The following is a 6,776-nucleotide window of genomic DNA, read 5'->3' on the forward strand; positions in this document are numbered from 1 at the left end:
ACCAAATTTTCAAAACCTGGTGGCAGATTCTCACTTCACTTATACCTATTTTGCACCAGAGTAACCCGATTTACTTAATGGTGTAGTTCCTGATTTACATAAGAGAATGTGGTTTATAGTCTCTGTTGCATGCAAGAGACTGTTGCACAACTTTCACACACTATCATTTTTGCACACTATTGTAGAATTTACATACAAACTCTATTTACACACCTTTACTGTGCACAAATTTTGTCCAAATGAATCTTAGCTTGTTTATATTTTATTGTTTGTGAGCACGTCTCAGTAGACAATACTATTCACGTTACAGTGGTTTGTACTGTCAAATATAGGCTGGCTTGTAGTTAATTTGAAAATTTGGCCCAACAGATTTAGGAGATCTGACATAGTTCAGAACACAAATGCTGGATTTTTATCTCAACTATCTAGTATCTGAAAAATTGGGAAGATACCTTGAGAAAACAGGTTTCAGAGTAGCAGCCATGTTAGTCGGTATCTACTTTTTTTCCACTGAATGCATCCGATGAAGTGAGCTGTAGCTCATGAAAGCTTATGCTCAAATAAATTTGTTAGTCTCTAAGGTGCCACAAGTCCTCCTTTCTTTTTTCTTGAGAAAACAGGATCTCTCTTGAGATTTTTATTTGCTTCATCCATTCAGGCTAGAAATACCATTGAGTTTGATTCTCTATTTCCTTGCACCAAATCTGTGCTATGCTTTTCTCCTTGTTAAAGCAATGAGAAGTGGCAATTAGAACCAAAGTATTTTATTGAACAACTGCATAACTAACACTGCAGAAACCAGAGCTTGCTGTTCAGGACAGCATGAAAATCACTCTGGGCTTGCCTTCACTGCAAAGTTAGCTCGAGTTATAACTCAAGTATTGCCCCTAACTTAAGTCCTGTCATAAAAACCCTTGAGTGTGGTGGCCCTTTTAACTCACAGCTGGCCCATAAGGAGATATAAACTAAAGCTCAAGTTATTTTAACCCACACAAGTTCCGGGTGTGATGTTCTGTCCCATCTAGTGGCACCAAGACCACTTAAAGAGAGAGATAAAATGAGTCGGCTCTACAGCCTTTGCTAACAGCCAATTGGCTTTTAGCTTATGTGGTAGAGGCTCATGCATTGAGCTCCCAGGTTCAATCCTGCCTGCTGATGACCGGGGTCTGTTGGCATTACATTAGCACAGCTCATCAGCTGATAACATGACCACTCAGCTGTTTGGACACAGGTTAGCTCTATTCAAGTGCCACTAATCCTCCAATGCCATCCCATAATTTCCTCATGTGTCCAGAAAGGGCAGACATGTTCTCCCACAATACACGGAGAAAGAATGTATAGTGTGGCTTGCTTACTGCAGCACAAAGAATCATGGGATGTACCCCAGAAGTCTTAGTATCATACACAAGTGAATGCAGTGCCAGCTCAAGCATTATTTCTTAATGTGGCCACTCTCACTTGTTCACTTCTCAAGAGAAGTAATTTAGGATAACTCTGCAGTGAAGATATATGTTCTTTCCCTGCAGTGCAGGACCCCTGCTTCCAATATGCAGGGTAACATTTTGACCTCTGTGGGTATGTCTACACAATCCACAGAAGTGAGCCTCCCAACCCGGGCTGACAGACTTGGGCTAGTGGGGATTGCGCTAGTTCTCTAAAAATAGCTGTGTAGACAGTACTTTAAGTTCTGGCTCAGGCTGAGGCTTTGACTCGAGCCTAGTGATGGGGGTTCAGAGCCTGAGCGACAACTTCAAAGTGCTATCTACACAACTACTTTTAGAGCATTAGTGCGAGCCCTGCTACCCCAAGGCTGGAAGGCTTGCTTCAGTGTGTTGTATAGACATACTAATAAGCCATATCCCCCACATCCTTATGCAACAACAGCTGCTTCACACATGTTCAAAGTGGTTGTGAAATGCTACCATTTTATTTTGGGAGTTTTGTACACTCACTTCACACAGCTGCAAATGACAACACAAGGTGCAAAACATCAGGCCTCATGAGAAAAAGCCTTTGTGGTAGCAATTTGGCACTTTTACTCTCTGTTTCTAGTACACAAAAAATGATAATACAGAGAAATGGTATCAGAAATCTTTAGAACCTCCCAGGGAGTTCAGTTCTGGTTTGGCTCAAAGTTGAGAGTATTTCTAATTTTATCCACATTGGCACTATAAAACAGCACACACTGCAAATGAAATCACATTACTTTAAGAGCTGCACATTTTATTAGGGAGCTGGTCATACACTCTTTACGCATGTAAAGCTTCCCTAGACTTCAATTGAAGTTGTGCCCAAGTGAAGACAGGAGGATTGAGCCTGGCTATCATGCTGGATGGTGCAGTACAGCTCCAAGAGTGGGGCCTGCTGGTAGATGTGGCTAGGTCCACAGGTAGTGTGCATACATGCAATACACATTAACAGGGTGCATACACTTTTCCATTCCAAATCAGCAACAGCACTCACAAGCAGTACAGCTGCCCTACCTAATTTCAATTGTGTGTGCTTGGAATTATTCTGCTCCCTTTAACCCCAGAATGGCTCCTGTGAATAAGGAAATTATTCTACCCTAATATACTGGGATTGCTCCACCCACCACTGTAATTTACATGGACATCCAAAAGCCTTTTTCCTTCTCTGAATCTCACTTTTTGCCCTTCCTCCAGGACCTTTAAAGTCCTCCGTTTCTCCAATGGTCCCATTACAATCTGCACCCGAGTGCAGTTATGTATTTGTCTCTAGGCTGTAGTTCCAGAGCACACACATAAATTCAGCAGCAGTTTACTGACTTAGCAGACATAGTTCTGGATCAAGTTATCTGTTGAGTGGATCTACATGGGAAAAACCTGAAGAGTAAGATCACAAGGAAGCAAGGGAACAGATAACTTATGGATGACTGGTAGGAGGGAAAGGGTGAGAAGAGTTTATTGGAAGTCAGAAAGAGACTTGTTGACAGGAAGAGGGTGGTAATTGAGGGCACTTATTCAAATTGTTAGATACCTCAGCAGTTTGCTTTTCATTCAGTTCTTATTTTGACCACCAGACTTCTAATTCCTCTTGAAAAGAGATGACCACATTCCTGCCCAAAGGGTTTCATGTATTCTCAAAGCCTTAGTTGCATCAACTTTGTTTTACACAGTGATACTACTGTAAATGGCTAGATTGGAGGTATTACTTTTAACATATCATGATGTTGCCAGACAAGTAAAGCTTCATGCTGTGGTAAAAAAGTGTTCCTGTTGCCCATTTGAAAAAATAATAGTTTTTGTCCTGCTTTAATCTGCATCTGCAAAGTAGAGGAGACCGATTACCCTACCCACCCATTCAGTTCGTCAACACGTTTATGCATTGCTGCTGATGTTCAGGATCAGCAACTCATTCATGTCAGAAAGTGAGCATTTTGCCAGTGAGTGAGTGAGTCAGTCAACAGGTGTTGCATTTAATTCTCAGCACCTGGGTTTTGTATATCACATTTGGGGGTGGAAAAGCTCAAGATATGATTTATAAGAGAAAAAACTAATTACACAGACAATGCTAGAGAATGTCTACATGTTATGTCAGTTGGTCTCAGTAGCAGAAGGAATACACAACATTAACATTTGTAGTAATAGAGCAAAAGCACTGAAATGAAAGGGCTTTGCTGATGGGTGATTTCAAGCTCAATTTCTGACTACAACTTGGACCAGTTGCCAGTTAGGTCATCGACTACATGAAGAATGTCCTAATGACAAACAAACAATTCACACCACAAGTGTTTCTAGGGTTCATTTGCTGCCAGTGTTGACCTGTACAATTCTATACTTCACCCCGCCAAGCTTATTTTACTAACAGTTTTGGCTGAGCTAAACAGTTGGGCCGTATTTGTGGCTTATTTCCAGGACATGACTTAAATTTTTATGATGAAGTAAGTTGAAAATTTCATCAGAAGCTGAACTTTTGCCCAATAAATTAAAAATGACAACTTGGTTCTTTATATAGGGATCAGCTGAGTTAGAAGTCAAGCACAAGAGTATAATAAAACATGCAAGACGACATTCCCACAAAATACTATTTCCACACTGATTAACCTTTATTCACAATTCTATATTGGGCTAATAATCAGTTCACATTGCCTTATCAGCTCAGAATGAATAATATTTCTTCAGGTTGTCATGCACAAAGATGCACTTCACAGAAGCATCTCTATTCAGGAAAGCAATAAATATTTATTTAACTTTAAGCATGCTTGTAAGTCCTGCTGAATGAGGATGGATGTAATCATGGGCTGAAGAGCTTTCTTGAAACAAGACCTAAATGCACATGGTCTCATCTACCCTAACAGTCTTCTGGCTATTTGTCCGAATGGCATACCATCAATTTGGCTTGGGAACCTTCAGAACTGTTTATGCAGATGGCATCCATCTTATTTCTGTAAATCAGGGTTGTGACACACCCAGGGTACAATCTAGACTGATGAACAGCTGTGTCACCTCAGCCCTCTGACCTGGGTTTCCCTTTACACTGCTTTGCTACTGCAGCCACCACTCTGGATCTGCTCTCATACAGCCTTCAGCAATTAAGTCACTCCCAGCTCTATTGTATGACTGCTGCAGCCAGCCACTCTTGAATTACAGTGCAGGTCGACACCAGCACATTCCCAGTCCCAGAAATGTGCATCTTATACTGTCCAGCCTTCCCCTGGACAATACAAGTTCATATAAAGTCCGTCAGAAGAAAGAGGATAAAATATATTGCATTATAATGCCTCTATATAAATGTAAGCTACATCTTTACCTTGAATACTGTGTTCAGTTTTGGTCACCTCATATTAGAAAGGACACCGACAAGGTATAAGGAAAGGCAGTGACAATGATTAGAGATTTGTGGGAGAAGGAATAAGCTATATATGAGGGATTAAAAAGACTAGGAATAGTGAGCTGGAAAAGAAGAGAAGCCAGGATAGATATAGAAAAGCAAGGAACTCTATAGCCATTCATATGCCCCATTTCCTTTTGCCTGTAATGCAAAACAAGAACACACTCAATGAAATTAAAAGACAACAAATTTTAAAAACCTTGCAACAAGAAATGTATTTTGCAAAGCATAATTAACCTTATCAAGTTCATTGCCATAGGATGTTCTTGAAATAGCATAGGGTGATTCAAAACAGGATTCGCAATATGGTATATATGAATAAGAACAGTATTTACCTAGTCTAGGATATAGATAACAAGGACTCTCCATCCACATGCTTCTGGGTATAAAATGATTACCATCTGGAGGCAGGAAGAGTTTCCCCCCTCAGGTATAAATTTGCACAATGGGCCAATTGTATTATGTAGGTTCATGTTTTCTTGTAAAGCATTCATCACTGAGCATTGCCAAGAATCAGGATATTACAGTAGATCTGTTCTGGTGCAGCATTTCCTAACTTCCTAATTCTTGTTTTCAAAGTCAGAGGATAAGAATTGTCATGACTGGTAAAAAGCCCCAATGGGCCCTCTAGAGAGTTTCGGTTTGGAAAATGGCAGCTGAGTCAACCTCAGAACAGGGAAAGACTTATAGGAGCACTAGGATGAAGTATCCTTATCACTGGAAGCACCTTCCCAAACTCCAGTTCTGGGAATACAGGGTGGGGATAAACAAGAACCACACAGAGTACCAAAGTGGGTGGCAAATGGGAAACACTGGCTCCTGTAGGTCAATGGGAAAATGACTTCAGTCTAAAGGCACAAATCTGTAGTCCTCACTTGGGCAAAACTCCCTCTGAAGAAAATGGGAGTAAGGGCTGCAGGCCTGGGTCTTTTTTTTTTTTTTAAAGCAAACCTCAGTAAAGTGAAAGTCCTTGATTGTTTTTTCTTTTTTCCTCAAGTGTTCACAGCTCATTTCTTTTTGCCATAAAGCTCTCTACTTTTAAATCCCCCCTGGCTACCATTAAGATCTCCCTTGGCTGGAGAGTTTGGAGATCTTTCAGCTAAAAAAAGTAAAATAAAATAACCCCTACGTTGTTAGGGGGTCCAAGCTTTGTAATGGAATAATTAACAACAATGCATTACTACTCATTACAGACCAGGCTCTCTTAAATATGGGATCAGTTAAATCATGATTACACGTCAACATCTCCTGTTTTTACCTGTCAGAAATGCAAGGACCTAAAGATTTAACATTTCTTCCACCTCTGTTAGCTACTTACTAAACAGTAGATTTTTGGTACCGAAAAAAAATGGCTTGGTTTAAAATGCAGCTCCTTTAAAAAAGACTCTCTTTCCCTCCAGAACAGATTTTGAGTGGAAAAGGGCTGTGTTTCAATTCTGATAAATTGATCTGAAGGAATAATAGCTTAGTTGGATAAACTGTGGTAGACTTCTAGTCCCAGCAGTATTGGCAGGAGAGGGCAGAAACAGGTTAACAGTGCCAGATATTATTTATGGGAAAGTAGTCTTTCTTGTTTTCTTTCAATTGAGAGAGAAAGAGAGGGAAAAAGGTTTCTACTTTGTGTTAACCAGTTTATTTAGTGATCAGAGCCCCTCATAAAACAACAAATCAAATTATTCATGGTGTGATTTCTCATCTTCAAAAGAATCTTTAAGTTCACATTAAGGATAGCAAATTTAATTTAGTTAGTAATTAATAATCTGGTAAAAAGAAAAGGAATACTTGTGACACCTTAGAGACTAACAAATTTATTTGAGCATAAGCTTTCGTGAGCTACAGCTCACTTCATCTCACGAAAGCTTATGCTCAAATAAATGTGTTAGTCTCTAAGGTGCCACAAGTACACCTTTTCTTTTTGCAAATAC

The sequence above is a fragment of the Dermochelys coriacea genome, chromosome 2, assembly GCF_009764565.3.
Source record: "Dermochelys coriacea isolate rDerCor1 chromosome 2, rDerCor1.pri.v4, whole genome shotgun sequence".
In the NCBI taxonomy this organism is placed as follows: domain Eukaryota; kingdom Metazoa; phylum Chordata; order Testudines; family Dermochelyidae; genus Dermochelys; species Dermochelys coriacea.